This window comes from Panthera onca, chromosome X (genome assembly GCF_046562875.1).
Source record: "Panthera onca isolate mPanOnc1 chromosome X, mPanOnc1 haplotype 2, whole genome shotgun sequence".
Classification (NCBI taxonomy): Eukaryota; Metazoa; Chordata; class Mammalia; order Carnivora; family Felidae; genus Panthera; species Panthera onca.
Window position 1 is genome coordinate 92,190,955 of NC_138357.1, and position 21,019 is coordinate 92,211,973.

The window sequence follows — 21,019 nt, forward strand, 5'->3', positions numbered from 1 at the left end:
AACGTTTTCATCACCTCAGAAAAGAAACCTTGTACCCATAAGCAAACATATTCCTTTATCTACTCCCCAGTCCTAAGTATTAACAAATCTACTTTCTGTCTCTAGAAATTTCCCTGTTTTGAACTTGTGCCTGAATGGAGTCATATAATATATGGTCTTTTGTGACTGGCTTCTTTCATGTAACATAACGTCTCAAGGTTTATCCACGTTGTAGCATGTATAAGTACCTCATTGCTTCTTATGGCCGAATAATATTCTACTGTATGAAGAGGCCACTTTCTGTTTATCCATGTGTCAGTTTGATGAACATTTGGGTTGTTTTCAGCTCTTGGCTATTATGAATAATGCTGCTATAAACATCCGTGTTTTCTGGGCTCCCTGGTTTCTGATGAGAAATCATTAACCTTATTGAGGATTCCTTTATGTGATGAGTCACTTCTCTCTTTCTGCTTCCTAGATTCTGCCTTTGGTTTTTGCCAGTTTGGTTATGTGTCTCAGTGTAGAGCTCTTTGAGTTTATCCTACTTGGTATTTGGTGAGCTTCTTGGATGTGTAGGTTCGGACTGTCTCATCAAATTTGGAAAGCTTTTGGCAATCATTTCTTCAAATATTCTTTCTGCCCCTTTCTATCCTCTCTTTCAAGGACTCCTACTATGTGCATGGAGGTATGCTGCCTGCTCAAATCTGCTACTGGGTCACAGTAGTGGATTTCTCATTTCAGTAAGTGTACTTTTTAACTCCAAAATTTCTACTTGGTTCCTCCTTACAATTGCTGTCTCTTTATTGGTATTCTTATTCAGTGAAACATCATGTTCATACTTTTGGTTCCTTAGACATGGTTTACTTCAGCTCTTTGAACATATTTAAAATAGCTAACTTAGAGTCTTTGTGTTGTAAGTCCAAAGTCTGGGCTTCCTCAAGGACATTTTCTGTGGCTTGATTTTTTTTTTTTTACCTATGCATGGGTCAGGTTTTCTTGTTACTTATATGTCTCATAATTTGGTTTTTTTTGGTTGAAAACTGGACATTTGAAATAATATCATGTGATAACTCTGAAAATCAGATTCTTCACCCTCCCTAGGTTTTTGTTTTTGTTTTTGTTTTTGTCATATTTGTTATTTATTTTTAGTGACTTTTCTGAACTAGTTCCATAAAGTCTTTGTCATGTGTGGCCACTGAGTCTCTAGTTGGTTAGCTGAGTTGCCAGCTAATGATTGGACAGAGATTTTCTTAAATGCCTGAGACTGGCAAATCTCTCCTAGTCTTTGCTGAGGGGCTCTGTGTATGTGTTAGGGTAAGTCTTCAACATTTAGCCAAGCAGTTTAAAATTTTGTCTTAGCCTTCACTTCTTACTTGCACAGAATCTCAATGTCAGCTAGAGGTGAGAGCTTAGGGCCTCCTCAGGTCCTGTGTTCATGTGCACAGCCCTAAGCATGCAAAACAGCCTTAGGCATATGCCTGGACTTCTAGATTTCCAGGAATATATCAGAGCTTTTGACTGTCCCACTGGAATTTCATCCCTCAAGTTTTGCTTTCAAGTTTTTTTGTGGTTAGTCTGTTATTTGCCTCAACTGTTATGCACTGCCTTAGGCAGCCATGAAGGTCAACAATGGTCTGTAATTGCTTTTTGATAAATGTCCCTGGGGGATAAGGCTTTTCACACGGGGTAAGCTTCCAGTTGGGTAAGATACAGATAGCTTGCCAATGTGGTCTTGTGGGGCCACAACTGACAGGCAGGTCACGAATTGACAGTTTGGGGGAATGACGTTTTGAACTAGCTTCGGCACTATTCTTTCTCCAGTAGTTGCCAGTCTTCACCATCAGTGTGGGTTGATACGTTTCAAGGTCACCGTGCTTCTGGAAAGCAGAGAATGAGCCCAGGACAAGTTAAGATGCCCCCAAAGCTTGCTGTTTTTACCAAGATCTACCAGCTGTCTTTCTTGAATAAACATTCCCTGGATTGCTGCAAGCTTTTAGTTAATTTCCATAGTTCTGAAAAAGCTGATTCTTTCTTTTTTTGCCAGTTTTCTCATTGCTTTTATGGAGGAGAGAATTTTTGGCATCCTTCCTTTGCCATTTTCACTTTCTAACTGTAAATTTACATAATACCCTTAATCTTCCGTTTCTTAAGCAGTATCTATTATCTGAGCAATGATAAACTTAGGATATTTTTTCTTCCTCTTCATTTCCTCCCTTCACTTCTACCAGTCAGTTTTAGTTAATTATATTATATTTTTGTTTACCATTTATAGTTAACTGTGCTTATGCTTCTATGACTTCATATTTGCAACTTTAAATTATCTCCTTGGACTCCCAGCAATTACAGATGAGGCAATTAGATGTGCGCAATACTTTATATTTTCTTTCTCCCTCCCCCAATCAATTGTGGCTGGTTACATTGTCTTAATTTGGGTTCCCTCAGAGGCACATCATGAGACAATGATTCAAGTGTAATTTCTTTATTTGTGAAGGGCCAAGAATACCAATAGGAAAGTAAGCAGTACACGGGAAAGACAAAGCAACCAATAAAACCCAGCTACTTCTGTGGGTAATTAGAGATCAATATTGTGAAGAATTTCTGGAAAAGGTTGTAATACACATGCGTCAGAGTCGTCTTTCCAAGGATCAGGGGATCCAGAGTATTTATTCACCAAATCCCGTCAATCATTGGTTGAGGCCTTCTCTTGGGGGGTTTTAATTCCACGGTACCTCTTTCATGCTGCCCTCAGGAAAAAGACAACTATATTGGTAGATAGAATGAGCTAGAACAGACTGAACTGGTAAAGCTGCAGTGATAGAGATGGGGCACTGACAGAATCCCCTAGCTATACCATCATTTCCTATTAGCATTATATAGCATTTTTACATTCTATTGTGTACTTTCTTTCACACATGTGTTTTAGGCTCGTTTCTACTGTTAAATACATTCAAAATTCATTGTAAATTTGTTCGCGATTTCCTTGTTAATCTCTTTATTGTCTTATATTTGTCCTCCATTAGTTTTCTCAGAAAATGCTTGTGGCAACGAGATTCCCTGAGCTCTTGCATGTTCAAAACTATTTGTCTTTCTCCTTTTGTACCTTAAACATAATTTGATCAGATGGGATATTCTTGGCTCACATATTTGCCAAGGTGCTACAGTAAGTTGTGAGCATCAGCGATGGTTTCCTACAATCCTTGATTTAAGGAAGTTAAGGTCGAATACTATCTCCCCAGAATTCACATTTACCTGGAACCTCAGAATGTGACCTGATTTGGAAATAGGGTCTTTATAGATATAATCAAGTTAAAATGAAGTCATCTTGGATTAAGATGAGCCCTCACCCAAAGCCTGGTGTCTTTCTGAGGGAAATTTCGACCCAGACATGCACCAAGGGAAAACTATATGAAGAGGCACAAGGTAGAATGTCTTCTGAAAACAGAGGCGGAGATCGGTGTGATGGAGCTAAAACGCAGGGATTGCCAGTAATCGCCAAGAGCTACGGGAGACAAATGGACCAGATTCTCCCTCACAGCCTCCAATAGAAACCAACTTGGCTAATACCTTGATTTCAGACTTCTAGCAGCCATAACTGTGAGGGAATACTTTTCTGTTTTCTTAAGCCACCACCCACTTTGTGACACTTTCTTATGGCAGCCCCAGGAAACTATGTGACTAATAAATGTAACTTCCTGGTTCCTCGAAAGACAGCAAGCAGCCTTCCCGTACTGGTTCCAAATGAGGTTTTAAAGTGAATTTCATTACTTACAGTTATTTCCTTTCGTGTAGAGTATGCATACAGAATTTAAATCATGTATTGTATGAACTTGAGATTCTAATTTCCCTTGAGTAACTCTTCTACATGCAACCCCAGGTGGATGGCTAGATTCTTTGCAACTTTTCAAGGCTGAGGGATAGAAAGCAAAGATGTGTGCACATGCGTGGGTGGACACGTGTCCACATGCACACACAAATCCAATACAGTAGCTTCTCCTATTTGTGGGGTGGGCTTTCACTAATGTTACTCCCCCTGCAGTTATACTCTCACAAGCTCTTCAGAACACAGCTAAAAATTTTATTCTAGAAATTCATGATTGGCTTAACACCCACATATTAATCAATGTGATATACAACATTAGTAGAATTAAGGGCATAAAAAACACGATTATTTTAGTAGATGCAAAAAGCATTAAAAAAAATCAAACACACTTTCATGATGAAAACACTCAACAAACTGGGAACTTCCTCACCCTGTTAAAGAGTATCTATGAAAAACCCACAGATAACATCATACATAATGGTGAAAGACTGAAAGCTTTCTCCTTAATAACATCGGAATCAATACAAGGATGTCTATTCTTGCTTCTTCTCTTCAACATTGTGCTGGAGGTTCTAACCAGAGTCATTAGGCAAAAGAGGAAAAAGAGACACAGAGAGAGAGACAGAAAGAGAGAAAGGGAGAGAGAGGCATCCAGGTTGGATGCTCAATACTGTTGAGGAAGTGTAAATGTGTATAATTTTCTTTTCATCATTGACTTTTGAGTATCTTTTACCTGGACAGACACCAGAATGTGTGGACTGCATTAGCTGGATTGCTGACCTATCTTCTTTCAAGCAGGAAGCCATGAACAATGGGCCTAAATATTCATCTGACAGATCTGAGCCACCTCTGTATTTAAAAGATTAGTCTTAGGTGGATTGATAGACAATGCAAATGAAGTGAAATTTATATCTGATATTTTCTTTCAGGAAAGGCCTTACCCCACTCGCAACATTCATGAACCTTCCATTCAGGGGCAGTCAGTTGCAGAACTATACCAAATGGTTGCCACGCATTTTTATAGGGGCTTATGGAATACCTTGACCTTTGGCACTTGTTTTGGGTATGGATACCAACAAGAAATGTAGCAGAAATAGCCTGATAACTGGACTTTGATCAAGCTGACCCCACTTGCTCTGTGGATAATCAGGATTTGTATGGATAAACGAAAGAACCTTTTTGCTATTATATCCCTTTGCAGTACTCAGATGCTTATCTTGTTGCTGTTTTCTACAAAATTAGAAGTTTATTAAACTTTTTGCAAGATTACATTTTAAGATTATCTGATGCAAATATGTATATCCTTTTAGAGCATCTGTCCCAGAAGATCTCTTGCCACCCTTCCCCCAACACACACATATACACACACACACACCACACACACACACACACACACACACACACACCTTACTATGCTACCTCCTTGGCAGCATATTTTAGTAAAGGACTGGGAAGGACCAACCTTCTATCATTGGAAACTTTTGCCAGCTTTGTTACTAAGTGTTCTGAAGGGGGAAACAAAGTTTTAATTAATACTTTGGTGATAATCCCCTCCCCTTTCCCACATGGGTATTTATTTTGTGAACCCGGGCTTTAAGGTATGAAAAGCCCTGTGGCAACACTATTCTGTACAACCTCCTTCCCTTCTCTCAGCCCTAACCAACTTTAAGCCAGAAATACTCGACTACATCCTGAGGTAAAATCTACATTGGCCCACCCTCTTAGTGCTGTGACCATGTAAGAGTCACTTAGATGCCATGAGAATCATTTAAATGAAGAAAGACTCAATCGATAGCCATGTTTCATACATTTCTTCTGGCATGATACCTTTTTCTGAAAGGGGAGCTGAGTAATGAATGCTATTTCTCCTGTTGCTTAAGCCGCTGCTACCCCAGCCAATCATATAAAAGAAAGACTGGTTTGGCTTTAAAAAGTCCTGAGTGTTAGGGGCGCCTGGGTGGCTGAGTCGGTTAAGGTCATGATCTTGTGGCTCGTGAGTTCAAGCCCCGCATCAGGCCCTGTGCTGACAGCTCAGAACCTGGAGCCTGCTTCTGATTCTGTGTCTCCCTCTCTCTGCCCCTCCCCTGCTTGTGCTCTCTCTCTAAGAATAAATAAACATTAAAAAAAAATTTTTTTTTTAAAGTCCTGAGTGTTAGAGTACTGCCACATAGTCCCCAGTGAATCCTACCACCTTGAATTCATGGACTTGAGCAGTCTACTTCAATTTTGTATGAAGGCTGGCCTTATAACTTGCTTGGGCCAATAGAGTGTGGTAGAAGTGATGCTATATAAGTTCTGGACTAAGGCTCTACGAGGTCTTACAGCTTCTTTTGCTGTCTTGGAAACCTAAGACAATCCTGCTACAAAACGTCCAGCCCTCCCAGCTACTCTAACAGAACTCAGACCCCACCTGTCCTTTCTGCTTAATACAGCTGAATAAGTGATTCTGGGCAAAACCAGCATAGGAACCATGGAGTCATGGGAAATAATAAATTGTTGTTTAAAGCCATTGAGTACTGGGGTGATTTGTTATGCAGCAATAGATAACTGATACAGCTATTGTTTGTCAAGTGCCAAGAGTTGGTTTTCCCGGCAAGGGTGAACTACATGTGCCTTCCAGTCACAGGCTCCTGAACGGGCCTAGGATTGCAAGGAGAGTTGAAGCCAACTTTTTCATCTGAGCTTGCAAGGCCAAGTTTCCCAGTGGTGTATGTTTCTCCATTCCAGTTTATATTACTATGTGCAGGGTCTGAAAGTACAGCAGAGGACATGACCTGCTTTTTGTAAGAGCAACTGGCAAAATGCCAGTGAGAAAAGAATACAAAAAGCTTATGCAACTCTAGGTGACTCTGTCCATGTTTGATCATTTCATTTTCCAATGGCAATGTCCCAGCTATGTTCCAGTGTCTCTGTAGCTTACATTTGTGTTCAAATGGAAAGTCTTTCTAATTTCTCCCCTTTGTCATTTTCTTATCCAAGTAAAGGACTTCTGTGCCTCGAGTGTTATTTATACTATTATCACACTAGAGATTACTGAGAAGAGCCTCATTTTAGAAACATAGCCACCAAGGGGCACCCAGGTGGTTCAGTCGGTTAAGTGTCCAACTTCAGCTCAGCTCATGATCTCACGGTTTGTGGATTTGAGCCTTGCATCAGGCTCTGTGCTGACCGCTCAGAGTCTGGAGCCTGCTTCTGATTCTGTGAATCCTTCTCTCTCTGCCCCTGCCCTGCTCATGCTCTGTCTGTCTCTTTCTCTCTAAAAAATAAATAAACATTTGACAAAAAGGAAACATATTCACCAAAATGGGACCCTCACCATGTAGAGAGGCAGAAGAAGTATAGATTCTGGAGCCAGATTGGTTGGTGTTGAACTTTAGGTCTGCAAGTTAACTGTGTGACTTTGGATAGGTTATTTAACAGCTCTTTTTTCATCTTTCTTATCTGTCAAACAAATGGGCATGACAATAGTCATGCATACCTGGGAGATGTTATAAGAACACATGCGTTGGGGAAGGTTATCAAATGGGTGTGACCACCAGTTGACCCATGAACTGGACCCAAGCAGTCAGAAGCTCCGCAGCCCTTCCTTTGCCCTTGGACTGTGGGTTCCACTTGCCCTTCTGTCTCCCAGAGGCTGGTCCAAGGACAGAGCCTTGAGATAGTGATGTGGTGTTGAGACCACCTGCACAGTATTCTTGACTGAACCCCGTTAACGCCTCTTTATAAACTTTTAAGATTTTGGTAAGCAGGTTCAGGGATCCATTCATCTTGCTGCCGCCCAAAACAAGGCTTGTATGTAAGTTCCCTTTGCTTATTAACATGGCCACCTATCAACTTGGTGTGGCTTCCCTCTTTCTTTGGTCTCTCCCTGCCTTCTTCCTATGGGGATTGATTTCAGAGTATATCCATAGAGCTCTCAAGAAGGTTGGAAACTGACAACATGCAAACTTGGTACTTTGTAACTCTGTCTATATGTCTATGTCTATACATTTGTCTGTTAGCATGATTTTGATTATAATGGAAGAAGAACTACATATAATAGCAGACAAGGATTTTAGACCCAGATCTTTGATGACTAAACACTTGACCTTGGGTAAATTACTATGCTTCTGGGTCTCAGTTTTGTCGTCTGTGAAATGAGAACTGTAAGGACCTTTTCAACTAGAACATTCAAGAAATCTATGAAATGGGAAAAGAAAGGCTAACTTTGGCCTCTCAGACCATGACCATCAAAGGTAAGATATTTATTCTCTTTGTCTAGACAGGACCAGAGATATCTTCAAGCCTAGTATTGTTTCATGCATAAATCAAGACCTCATTTTTTTTAAAAAATCTGGTTTCCGTTGTAAATAGGGCTATTTCTCTGGGATCTGATGAATAAGGACTGGTAGAAATTGAGGATTAAATAACCACCCAGATAGGGAGGACTCATATACTCACATACTTTCTGCTCATTTAGGAGGATTTTCAGAAGGACATTCCAAGATCAAAGAGGCCAGTACACGCTAGTAGAGAGAAAGGAACACCAGAAAACCATGTTAGTCACTCGCTAGCAGGAAAAATGGAGAAGAGAAGAGAAAAATCTGAATTGGCCAAGAAGAAGTGTTTGATCATAGGATCAGAAATAATACTGCTTTTCTTCCTGACTTTCCTTCCATCTATCCTCATGCTTCATAGGCAACATTGTGGAATAGACATTAATACTTAGCCCTTTGGAGTCTTGACTACTTGTAATCTAAGGTCAGGATAACATTGTTGCTATATAACCAAGACCATTATTTGGCTTTCCTGCTTTAAACTAACCTCTAGCCCCTCCTAGCCCCAAACTCAGAGATCAGATTCATCTCAAGTCTTATGTATCTGTCATCTATCGATATATCTACTATTTACATTTTTAGTATTTTTGTGGCACACTAAGCCCCCATTTGTAGAGCCAAGGCTCTTGATGAACCTCCAATACTACACCAAGAGATAATCACACATTCATAGGTCCACACACACATGCTCACACCTATGCGAATGGTCTTAAAAGGTCTAGTTTTACCTCACTCCAGGACTCTTAAAAGTCATAAAGGATGCACACTAGTTTTGACAAAAAAAAAAAAAAAGAAGAAAGAAAGAAAAGAAAAGAAAGAGAAAAGTATTACTACAGAGTAAGAATAATCAAAAAATTCTCTCCTTTTAATATTCTTCTTCTATAACCCAAAGCACTTCTAAAGCCCTTCTTTTACTCTAGATGGCAAATGACCACATATGTGGTTTTCTTCTCTCTCAAGGAACCCTATTAATATAATGCAAAGCTACTGAAAAACAGGTGAACCCATAAAAATGAAAAAATGAGAATGCAAGTCATTATCAGATGGGGGATATCAACAACTTTCTAGAATACAGAAAGAGAATAGAAAGGTAATAACACCTGGAGCAAAGAGGAGAAAACCAAAGTCTATTTACAGAGGGATGGGTTGCAGTGGGGAAGGGAGGGGGGATAACTGACTTGGAAAAAGCCTAGAAAGGAATTCAGCATGGAAGCTAGCCAGCATGACAGGTGCAGTAGTAAGAAGGGGTGATAAAAGCAGTATTTGTACATGTGATTGTTGGCTTCCCCAGTCTCTTTCCAATACATGCACGCAAAACAGCATATATTATGTGCATTCCCCATCTCTCAATGTGTAAAGAAGAAAGGATATCCAACTAAAAGAAATAAAAATATATGGGATACATTTGGGCATCTATGATGGATTAGGGTGCCTCAGAAGACAGTCTCCCCATTTTGGAATTTGGGGAATCCCAGCATGATAGTTACCTCCTCACCTGCATCTCACCTGATTTCTTTTTTTCTTTTTTTTTTTTTGAGACAGAGAGAGACAGAGCATGAGCAGGGGAGGGGCAGAGAGAGAGGGAGACACAGAATCTAAAGCAGCCTCCAGGCTCAGAGCTGTCAGTACAGAGCCTGATGCGGGGCTCGAACTCACAGACTCTGAGATCATGACCTGAGCTGAAGTCGGACGCTTAACCGACTGAGCCACCCAGGCACCCCTCACCTGATTTCTTTAATGTGAAGTCCACAGCTGGCAAACACCAGCCACTTGCAATAAGTTCTTGGTCAGTGTATTAGTCAGGGTTCTCCAGGGAAACAGAACCAATAGGATATATATAGGATATCCTATTGTTAAATATATTAATCAATTGTTAACAAGAACTGATATCTTTTTTTTAAAATTTTTTAATCTGTATTTATCTTGAGAGAGAGACAGAATGTGAGCAGAGAGGAGCTGAGGGGAGGGAGACACAGAATCAGAAGCAGGCTCCAGGCCCTGAGCTGTCAGCACAGAGCCTGACAGGGGTCTGCACTCACGGACTGTGAGATCGTGACCTGAGCCAAAGTCAGATACTCAACCGACTGAGCCACCCAGGCGCCCTATATATATATATATATTTTTTAAAGTAGTCTTTAAGCCAAACAAGGAGCCCAACACAGGGCTTGAATTCATGACCCTGAGATCAACACCTGAGCTGAGATTAAGAGTCAGACACTTAACCAACTGAGCCAACCAAGTGCCCCAACAATAACCAATATCTTATAATAACCAATAAATACACATATACACACCACGCATACACACACACATATATATCACCAGGTTGTTGTTAACAATTGGTTGATATAAATAACAATAAGATACACACACCCACGTGCGCATGCATCCACACACACACGTGCATATTCTTTCTCTATTTCTTTGGAGAACCCTGACTAATAAAATGACCAAGGCATTTTTGCAAACCTATAAAATATATGTTATATGTAAATACAAAAAGATTTCTTGTAAGGAATTGGCTCATGTGATTATGGAGGCTGAGAAGTCTCAAGGACTGTGGTTGGCCACCTGGAGACCCAGGAGAGCTGATATGTAGTTCCAGTTTGACTCTGAAGGCCTGAGAACCAGGATAAATAATGGTATAAATTCCAGTTCAAAAATTGGTGAGTTCAAGTCCCAAGAAAAGCCAATGTTTCAGTCTGAGTTTAACGGCTGGGGAAAAAACCAATGTCCCACTCAAGTAGTCAGGCAAGAGGAGTTTTGGCTTGCTGAACCTTTTTGTTCTATTCAAATCTTTGATTGGATGAGGCCCACCCATGTTAGGGAGGGCACTCTGCCTTACTTAGTCTATGGATTCAAATATTAACCTCATCTAGAAACATCCTCACAGACATACTTAGAATCACGACTGACCAAAAGTCTGAGTATCTCTTGGCCCAGGCAAGTTGACACATAAAATTAACCACTGCAGTTAGTGTTCCAATAAATGCCACTTCTTTTTAAAGATATTTTATTTATTTATTTATTTTTTAATTTTTAGAGAGAACATGAGTGGGGGAGAGAGAGAGACTCTTAAGCAGGTTCTACACTCAGTGGGGACCCGGTCTCAAGGCTTGATCCAACCTGGGATCATGACCTGAGCCAAAATCAAGAGTTGGACACTCAACTGACTGAGTCACCCAGGTGCCCCCATAAATGCCAATTTTTGTATTTGCATTAAAAGCTAGGGATCTTTAGATATCTGAGGGAACACCTTACATGAATGAAAAGAAAATTAAGAGAGAGAACGAGCTTTCTAGAGAAAGAAAGATCATTCTACAAGCAGTTAGAAACTTAGAAGAAAAGCAGAGCACACAAAGAGATGTGTGCCATACACAAAACAAGAAGAGGATGCAATGGTAAAGAAATGATCTCAAATTAATAAAGAGCTCTTTGAAATTAAAAATATGATTACTGGAATATTAAGTTCAGTTAAAGGTTGTAAGATTCAGTTCAGAAAATTTCCCACAATACTGACCCCCCCCCCAAAAGACAAAGTGAATAAAATTATGAGGGGAAATATTACAGGTATAGAAAATAATCTCTACATCTCACAAATATGTACCAAAGGAAGTCCTGAGGAGAATATTAGTGAATAAATAAGAAACTTTCTAAAACCCGAGAAGAGTGGAGATTCTGTAATTGGAGGGCTAATTTAAAGGCCTACCATGTGAAATTTAAAGACACTGTGAGATTTGAAAATAATGAGAATAAAGAAACAACTTCTAAAACCTTCCAGAGAGATAAAAATAGGTCATTTCTATAGAAATGAGAATTACCTTAACCGTAACATGATCATCCACACCGGATGTCAGAAAAGAATGGAGCATCTTTTAGAAAGTGCCATTAAGTAATGATTTGCAAGTAGAATTCTCTCCCGACCAAGTTATCATTATATAATAATTAGTAAATTGCTATTAATTATTACATCAATTAATCAACGCGAACATGTTTTATAGGTTTAAAAAAATTTTTTTAATGTTTATTTATTTTTGAAGGAGAGAGAGAGAGAGTGTGAGTGGGGGAGGGGCAGAGAGAGAGGGAGACACAGAATCCGAAGCAGGCTCCAGGCTCTGAGATGTCAGCACAGTGCCCGATGCAGGGCTGGAACTCACAAACCGCGAGATCATGACCTGAGCTGAAGTCAGACGCTCAACCGACTGAGCCGCCCAGGTTCCCCGAACATGTTTTATAAGTTTTGAAAAAGCACATAACATAGATAAAGAGAATCCTTGTCTGCTGAAACCTATCTCAGAAGTGTCTCCCAGTAAAACAAAAAAGAAGCTATCAATGACTTCTGTCATTATGATGTGTATGTTTTCAGGTATTTTCCTATATAAATAAAGCAGAAATAAATAATTTTCTATTTTGTCTTATTCTAACATAAATAGCAGTTTGGCTTTTCAATTTCAGAACGTATCTATATTCTTTATAAGGATGCGTCTTGGGACCTACATCGTTGTTCTTAACTGCTGTGCCATATTCTAGCATATAAATGCATTATGACTCAATTTAATAACCCATCTATCAGTGGACAAACATTCCCCAGTTTTTTTTTTATTTTATAAACAATGCAACTGTGAACATCCTTGTACAAGCCTCCTAGTGCCCAAGGCTCTAACTTTTTTGCAAAAAATGCTCTTTTCTTTATTTTTCATTTCTCTCTTTTTGCCCACAATGAATGTCACCAGAACCTCCTTGTTTCCCTGTTTTAGCTTTCTGTGAATGTGACAAGTTTTGTCATGTCACTCAAGGTTCATGATCTTTTCTTTCCTTCTGTGTTGTGTTGAGCAAGATTAAGGGGCCTCCTGACAGAAATCTCTAAACTATCCTTTTTATGATTGGTTTCTGCACTAAGACATTTACTCAGTATTATAGAATTATGATATCCTATCTCAAGGGACAAAGGTAGGATTAGGTAAGATGCTTCTCTTGACAAATACTTAAAAGCAAAAATTAAGTGACAAAATCTTTACCCTTTAACCTTCTAAATCTTTACCCTTTAATCTTTACCCTTTAATAGCTTCCAGTTATTTGGCAACTTGGGCTTTCAGGGAAAATTAGTTGTTCTAGCCATTACAACTAAGAATTGGTCAGCCTTTAGGTCCCAAAAATCTGTTAAGAATTCTAAAATATCGGGGTGCCTGGATGGTTCAGTCAGTTAGGCTCCCAATTTCGGCTCAGGTCATGATCTCACCAGTTAATGAGTTCGAGCCCCGCGTCGGGCTCTGTCATGGCAGCTCGGAGCCTGGAGCCTGCTTCAGATTCTGTGTCTCTGTCTCTGTCTGCCCCTCCCCCACTTGCCCTCTGTCTCTGTATGTCTCTCTCAAAAATAAATAAACATTAAAATTTTTTAAAGAATTCTAAAATATGCATAATCCTCCTTGCCTTACATCCTTATTGGGTAGTCTTTTTTTAATAAAAAAATATAAATTTTCTGTGTTTAGTGAGTGCTCTTGAAAGAAAGTTACAAATATGAAATGCATTCAGATGCCTAAATATGCCATCAACAACCTAAGAGCAGGGGTCAGTAATGTTTGTTGGTGTCTTAGATATACTTATATGCATTGTATAACTTAATCCTTATCACAAATATGAAAGGCAAATATTGCCTTTATTATATGAAACATATAACTAAATCATGGAAAGAAAAAGTAACTTCTTTTTAGTCTCACAGCATGTGATAGGAAAGACCAACATATCACATGATCTCATTTGGTGCAATGAACACGATCTCAGTTCAAATCCTAACTAGACCTCACTTTCACAGTTTACTCTTGAGCAAATCATTTTCTGTTTCCTAGACTTCTATTCTCTCCTCTGTGAAAGAGAAGTTAGGACAAATTATCTTATAGCCCTAAACCTATATGAATACCTGTTAAACATTAGAGATGATATTAAGTAATGTTAACGCTAAGTGTGCACTTACTCTGTGAAGGTTAGCAAGTGAAAGTGTAAAGTGCCCGACTCTAATGCCAGCACAAAACTATAAAATAAAATCTCTAAAAGTAAGCCACACGGGGTTAATAATCCTTCAAAAAGATGCTCAATCATATTTACTCATTAGAAGATATTTTCTAAGTTTCTACTAGAAGTCAAGAGGTCTGCTAAGCACAACAGCGAACATAAATAGATGCAGGTCTTGAAGCCGAAAAGCTAATATAGGAGAGAGGTGATGGTAGGTTGAATAATGGCCCCAAGATGTCTGTGTCATAATCGCTGAAACCTACGAATGTGACCAGACTTGGCAAAAGAGACTTTGCAAACGTGATGAAGTTAAGATCTTGAGATGGGTACATTGTCCTGCACTATATGGATGAGTCCCATGTAATGACATGTCCTATAAAAGGGAGGCAGAGGAAGACATTATGAATAGAAGAGAACAAATGTGAAGACTGAAGCAAGGTTCTAAACTGCTGGTTTTGATCATGGAGGCAGGAGCCCCGGACCAAAGAATGCAAGGAAGGCAGTTCTAGAAGAAAAGGTAGGAAACAGATATGCCCCTAGATATTATGGAGAGAGTGTGGCTCTGCAGCTACCTTGGTTTCAGCCCAGGGATATCTGAAATCAAGAAGTCTTGATTTCAGACTTCTGACCTCCAGAATTGTGAGAGAATAAATGTGTGTTGTTGTAAGCCATCGAGTTGGTCATCATTTATTACAGCAGCAGTAGGAAACTAATATGGAGACTTTATTCAAATAAGTCCACTGTAGACACCTGATAGGGATCTCCATTCCCCCTGTTCAACATGCTGACAGGTGCTTATGGCACACCACATATTTAAGAGGTATAGGCTCTCTCGTGATTTCCTGTGCTCTTTCTGTCTCCATCAGTTGTGTCATATGCTTATCAAGAGTCAGCTGAATTTGTTCCCAAATATGTTGACTCCAGAATATCCACAACAGGGAATTTTCTTAACTAAGAAGTTAGGTTAGTGGCAGGCCAAAGGAAAACAAAAAAGACAAATGTCCACCCAGCTTTGCAAGAAAATAATGGCATTTTGACACATGTACCACGGGGATCTAAGGTTGTCTGGAGAGTTGGAGAAAATCTCCATGAGAAGGTATTACTTGAGCTGAGTTCTGAAGGAGAAATAAGAGTTCTCCAGCCTTGGAGTGAGATTGGAGGTGGAGAAGATTGCTAAAGTCTTAAAGGAGAGAATATAGCTAGTGGATGAACCCAAAAGAAAGCCAGTATGATTACAGCAGGAAAATCTAGGAGCATCATGGCACAAGATATGATAGGAATGTCAGGGGCCAGACCATACAGTCTATGTAGACCCTGTGAAGATTGAAATCTTCATCTGTTTGAGGTAATTGGGGGAAAGGAACCTTGGCTAACTTACATGATCAGATTTGCATTTTGAAAAGCTCACTTAGGATCCTTGGTGGAAAGCTAATTAGAGGGAAAGAAATGGATGCAAGGAAATCACTTAGGTGACTGTTCAAGCAAGAGATGATGGTAGCATGGATCGGAGAGGTCATGGTAGAAATACAGGTAAATGGACAGACGCATTATGCTTTGCAGGTAACAATATAAAGGAGTTGGCAATAGTTAGTATTCATAGATAAGATACAGGGGATGAAGAAGGGAAAGAGATCAAGGGTGACTCCAATTTTTGGTTGTTTGCTCTGTTGTGTTCTTTTGCATGGTTTTGTACTACCAGGAGAACTATGGTACCATTTGCTGAAATACAGCATAATGGAAGAAGACCAAACAGTGATCATGAATTTGGCTTTGAAATAGTTGACCTTGAACATATTCAAGACACAGAAGTAGAGATGCCAAATAAGAGGCTGAAAATCAAAGATCTAGGTTAGAGATATGAATTTAAGAATCACTACATATAGATGGGGATTAGAGGCTTGAGCATAGAAAAGATGTGCTAGGGGCAGAATAAAGAGGAAAAGAGAAAAGAACCTAGTATTGAGCTCTGAAGAAAGTTCTAGTAATTGGCAATTGGTCAAAGACAATGCACAGGCAGAAAAAATACTTTTAAACATTTATGGAGGGTTTTTATTTGTTTTGGTGACAAAATGTTTTCTGGGTCAAAAAATATTTGGTCTACTTAAAAGCTTTCAATTAATTTCTTTTAAAAATACTACCCAAATAAGACTAATCTATGGTCAAATTTGGACTCTTGGCCACCATATTGTGACTTCTGTTTTAATTAGAGCAGAGCAGGGGCATAGACAATGCTTAGAAGAATAACATGAGTGACAATAGAGCACCACCACTCCTACCCAGATTGGAAAAATATTCTTGGAATAGTGGGAAGTAGGAGAAACAGAAGAGAAGCAAGGAGCCCAGAAGTCTGTGATTCTGTAAGAGAAATAATTCTACCTTTCCTTCTTTTTTTTAAGGCCTATTTATTTATTTTGAGAGGCTCCACACTGTCAGCACAGAGCCCAACATGGGGGCTCAAACCCACGAATCATGAGACCTTGACCTGAGCATAAATCAAGAGTCAGATCTTAACCGACTGAGCCACCCAGGCATCTCTGAGACTTTGTTTTTGAGTTAGTGTTCTAAGGAGCTGGAAAGACCTCATTGGAAGCCAAAGGACCAAAGAACAAAGGGATTTGTACCTTAAATATCTGTTTGGATTCCCAAAGTGGCAACAAAGTCTAGGAGAACAAATGGTTGTGAAGAGGGCCACGCAGAGAGGAATAAGATGTCTCAACATAGCCTTGATGGATGGCCAACAATCCACAAATGCCTTGGCACTTGGCAGGGATGTGAGGAAAAGGGCCTTCTCTCCCATTCTTTGTTGGTCATAAGATTTGTGGGTATAAATTTAGTATTATCTATCAACATAAATCATGCAATAAGCTTTGACCAGGAAATTTTGTGTAAAAATTCAACTGACAATGATAGAACTAGTGTATCATTATTTTGCAATCCCAGGGTGTATTTAGTCCTTGCTGCTTGCTGCCTTGGAGATTCTGTAGGGTACCTGCCATTCTTTATTAAATCCCCTTCTGTGGTAACTGGCTAGAATGGACTGTTGCTCGCAACTAGAATTTCTGAATGGTGTGCTAAGAATCACAGAATTTTGAAGCTGATAAGACACTTACAGCTCATTTTCTCCAATGCCTTTTCAGCCCCAATAACCCATTCTTTTATTTTCCCATTTGAAAATTTTTAACTAAAGAATTAAATTATCCTTGATTTGTTCACTCTTTTAATAAATAAAAGACATAAAACTGCTAATTATTCTGAACTAATAGAATTTCAGACAAAGCCAAACAAAATTGATATTGTACTTGCTCTCTACAAATATAATATGGAGACAGTGTCAGATTTTCATCAATCTTTTGGAAATATTCAAAATAAGGCATACCCATGATTAATTTTTTGGTTCTAGTTTGAAAGACCCTGCTACATCCTTCTCTTTATTTTAATGATGAATCAAGTAGAAATCAACAATGTGGATACTTTGTCTAAGATGACACAGCTAAGCAAATGCAGAGCTCAAATGAGAACCTGTCTTTAGGTAATAGCACACTTTGTCAGGCACCTAAGAGAGACATAGCACCTTTCTGAGGCATCACTATAAGATTCATCCAAGTATTTATTGAGTGCATACCCTGTGCCTGGTACTGATTCAGGCACTGGGGGTATACCAATGAATAAGATGCATTCATTACTTGGAAAACATGCTAGTGGGAAAACACAGCAAATAAGAAAACAGAAATGAACGTAATTTTGGGTGGTGATGAGTGCTGTATTTAATAGTAATAATAATAGACAAAAGGATGGAGAGTGTTTGGATGGTGAGGGTGTTATTTTGGGAGGTGTCAAGGGAGGCGTATCAAAGAAAGAGACCTTTGGGCTGAGACATTAAAGTCTTGAATACAAAAGATTAAGGACAGAGCACTCTAAACAGAGAGAAAGGCAAATGCAGAGTTCTCAAGGCTGAAGCAAACTGTATTTAGAGAAACAGGCAGGCAGTGATAGAGGGGAGACAGTGCAAGATGAAGACAGGGAGGAAGAGGCAAGGCCCAAATAATACACCAGGTGGATTATTGAGGAGGGAATTCAGATTCTTTTTCTGGATTCAGTGGAAAGACAATAAAGCCTTTTGAGCAAGGGAATAACACGATCTGATTCACTGAAAAGTCTCACGTTGGTTCCTGCCTAGAGAATGGGTGTTAGAAGGGATAGAAGTCATCTGGTTTCTATTGAACCTAGTTGTATTTGTTTCTTTGTTTTTGTTGTTGTTGTTGTCCATTGTTTACTCCAGGTTAATGTTGTGGAAGATGAAATGAGATGGGATCAGTTATGTCAAGGGGTTTTCAAATGGAGCAGGGAGGCTATTAAAGAGGTGGGCCTTATGCACATCCTTACTGGGTAGAACCATGAACTTTTGAATTGAACCAAACCCCCAGTACTCCAAGGACTCTGCAGGAACATCTGCAGCTTGCTACAGTAATGGATGTTTGCTTAGTGACAGCCTTAGCAACCAATTATATTTAACCAAGATTAATTTTCTGCCACTAACACCAATCAAAATTCTTTATAAACATGTACAGGCATCCCCTTTTGTCTTTAAAAATTCCTGACTTTTGCTCCCTAGTGGGACGCTATGTGAGTGGCTGCCCAAATCTATGTGCCCCGAATTGCAATTCTTTGATTCCAAATGAACACTTTTATTTAATTATTGCTTCCTGACAATTTTAAGTTGACAGTGTACAGACCTAACAGGAAAGACTAGACAGAATGAGCTGAAGGCCAAGTTCATGTCTCTCCTACAACACCTATAGTAATGAAGGACTAATAATGTATGTTTGGGGGACAATAACAAGACTCACAATTCATGTTTTTTGGGAGAGATGCAAGCTTATGACTACTAAATTATACATAAAAAAATGCCATGCCTTGTAACCACCCAGTCATACTATGACAGATTTGAAATATTTGCTTTTCTATCACAAGCCTTAGCATAGTAACTCTTCCTCATATCAGTTTCTACTACATATATACGCATTAACTTAACAACAGTTGAATACTAAGATTCGTCAGCATAATAGATGGCAGTGGTTCTAAAGGAGCTGAAATAATCTGTCAGTTAAAGAATATGTGTTTCAGAAGTACTTAACCAAGAAACCATAATGACTCAAAATGGGCTTGTTAAAGTGGAACAGGGAATCAATTCCTGACAGCTCGTCTTGAACCAGTAAGAGGGCAAAAGATGTCTTCAGCGCCACTCTGGACTGATCTGGCCAAATAGGTTCAAGGCTAGATTACAAGAAAGTGCAATTTTAAGATAATATTCTCTCTCCTGCGTCTTCTCTTTTAAGTTTTCTGACACTCAAGGTCCAGGCAAAACAAAAGTTTAAAAGCAAGCTATAATGATGGCCAAATAAAAACCAGAAGCTGAGTCCTTGTGTTGGCTAGATGTTTCTCCAAATAGAGAGGTAGAAGGAATTTACAGTAAACCAAACTAATACATTCTCGTGCTTAGAATGTATGTTTTGTTCTTATTACCAATAATCCTAGTTAACTTTGTTGACCACTTATTGAGGACCAGGCACTGAGCCAGTGTTTCACACAATATCTCAGTTGATTTTTTTCCTACAATGCTGTCAAGAAGATATTAGCATTTATTTGGTTTGTACCTGGGGAAACCGAGGCTCACAGTGGCTAAGTAATTTGTTTAAGTTCACAAAGATTCTAAGCTACAGAAGCAAGGATAGAATCTGGCCTCCTCCATCCTCACTGTGTTCATTATATTAAATTGCAACACCATTTGTCAGAAGTTATCGCCCCTTCATTAACTTCCAGTAGCCTCAGAATGAGATCACCTGACATGACCCACACTACCTAAGGCAATGTTTTGAAAATGGACCTTTTATTAAACTGCCAAAGTCCACAGTATTTCTCAACAGATCTCCTCTGGTTTATCTGGCAAAATGATTTGCATCTTAAAAGGTGTAGAATTGCATACAAACAAGTTCAAAGCTTGAATGAATCTTTATAACTAATTCCCCTGAAGCAAAGAGTCTTTGTTTTCCTCTTTGCATAACAACGTCAAAATTCTAGATGTCCTAGATCAGCTGAAAACCACATGACTTGATAATTTTTTGTCCCCAGATGGAGCCAAAGGCCATGGAAGAAGAGTGTACTTGAGTGTTATCAGCACACTACAAAATATGGCTAAGCCTCTTTTGCTCCTGATTCACAAAATGAATACCCAGATTTCTTTTACTTGGAGGTTGAGTATAAGAATTATTGAGTGGCTGTGAAGGTTTCCAACATTCTAAGGGATGGTACTGTGCTAAGCATGAGGGTCCATATTATATTGGCGTTTCTTCCATCTTGCTTTCATACCCTAATTTTAGTGCCCAAGATCTATATGCATGGCCCCTAGGTCCTAGTGCTAAGGTTAGAAATATTTGTTTAATAAGTGAATGTTTTTGCAGTTTACAAGGAACCGGGGTCAAAAGCCTATATCTAGATTTTTATCTATATCTAAGATATAGATATATCATGACTATCAGAGAAGAGAACATAAATAAACCACAAGAAAGAATTTTGTCAATTATATAGTGTTCTTTAGTTTTTGTTTTTTTTTTTTTAATTAACTGATCTCCTTGGGGTAATCTTAGTACATTAAAAAGGCAAATAAAATGTATATCCATTTTACCACGTTGCTAGGGAAGAAAAACCATTTCATTATGTGATCAGCCATTAAACAAAATTTAGACACAAACCCGATTTACCCACCTAATGTGTTGATTCCTACTGGATGATGTCAAGGACCAACATTTAATAGATACAAAGCATATTTCAGCCCCTTCCCTTGGGATCTATCCTGATCTCCCCACCCATCTCCCAGTTGCCCTCACACTGTCTAGCT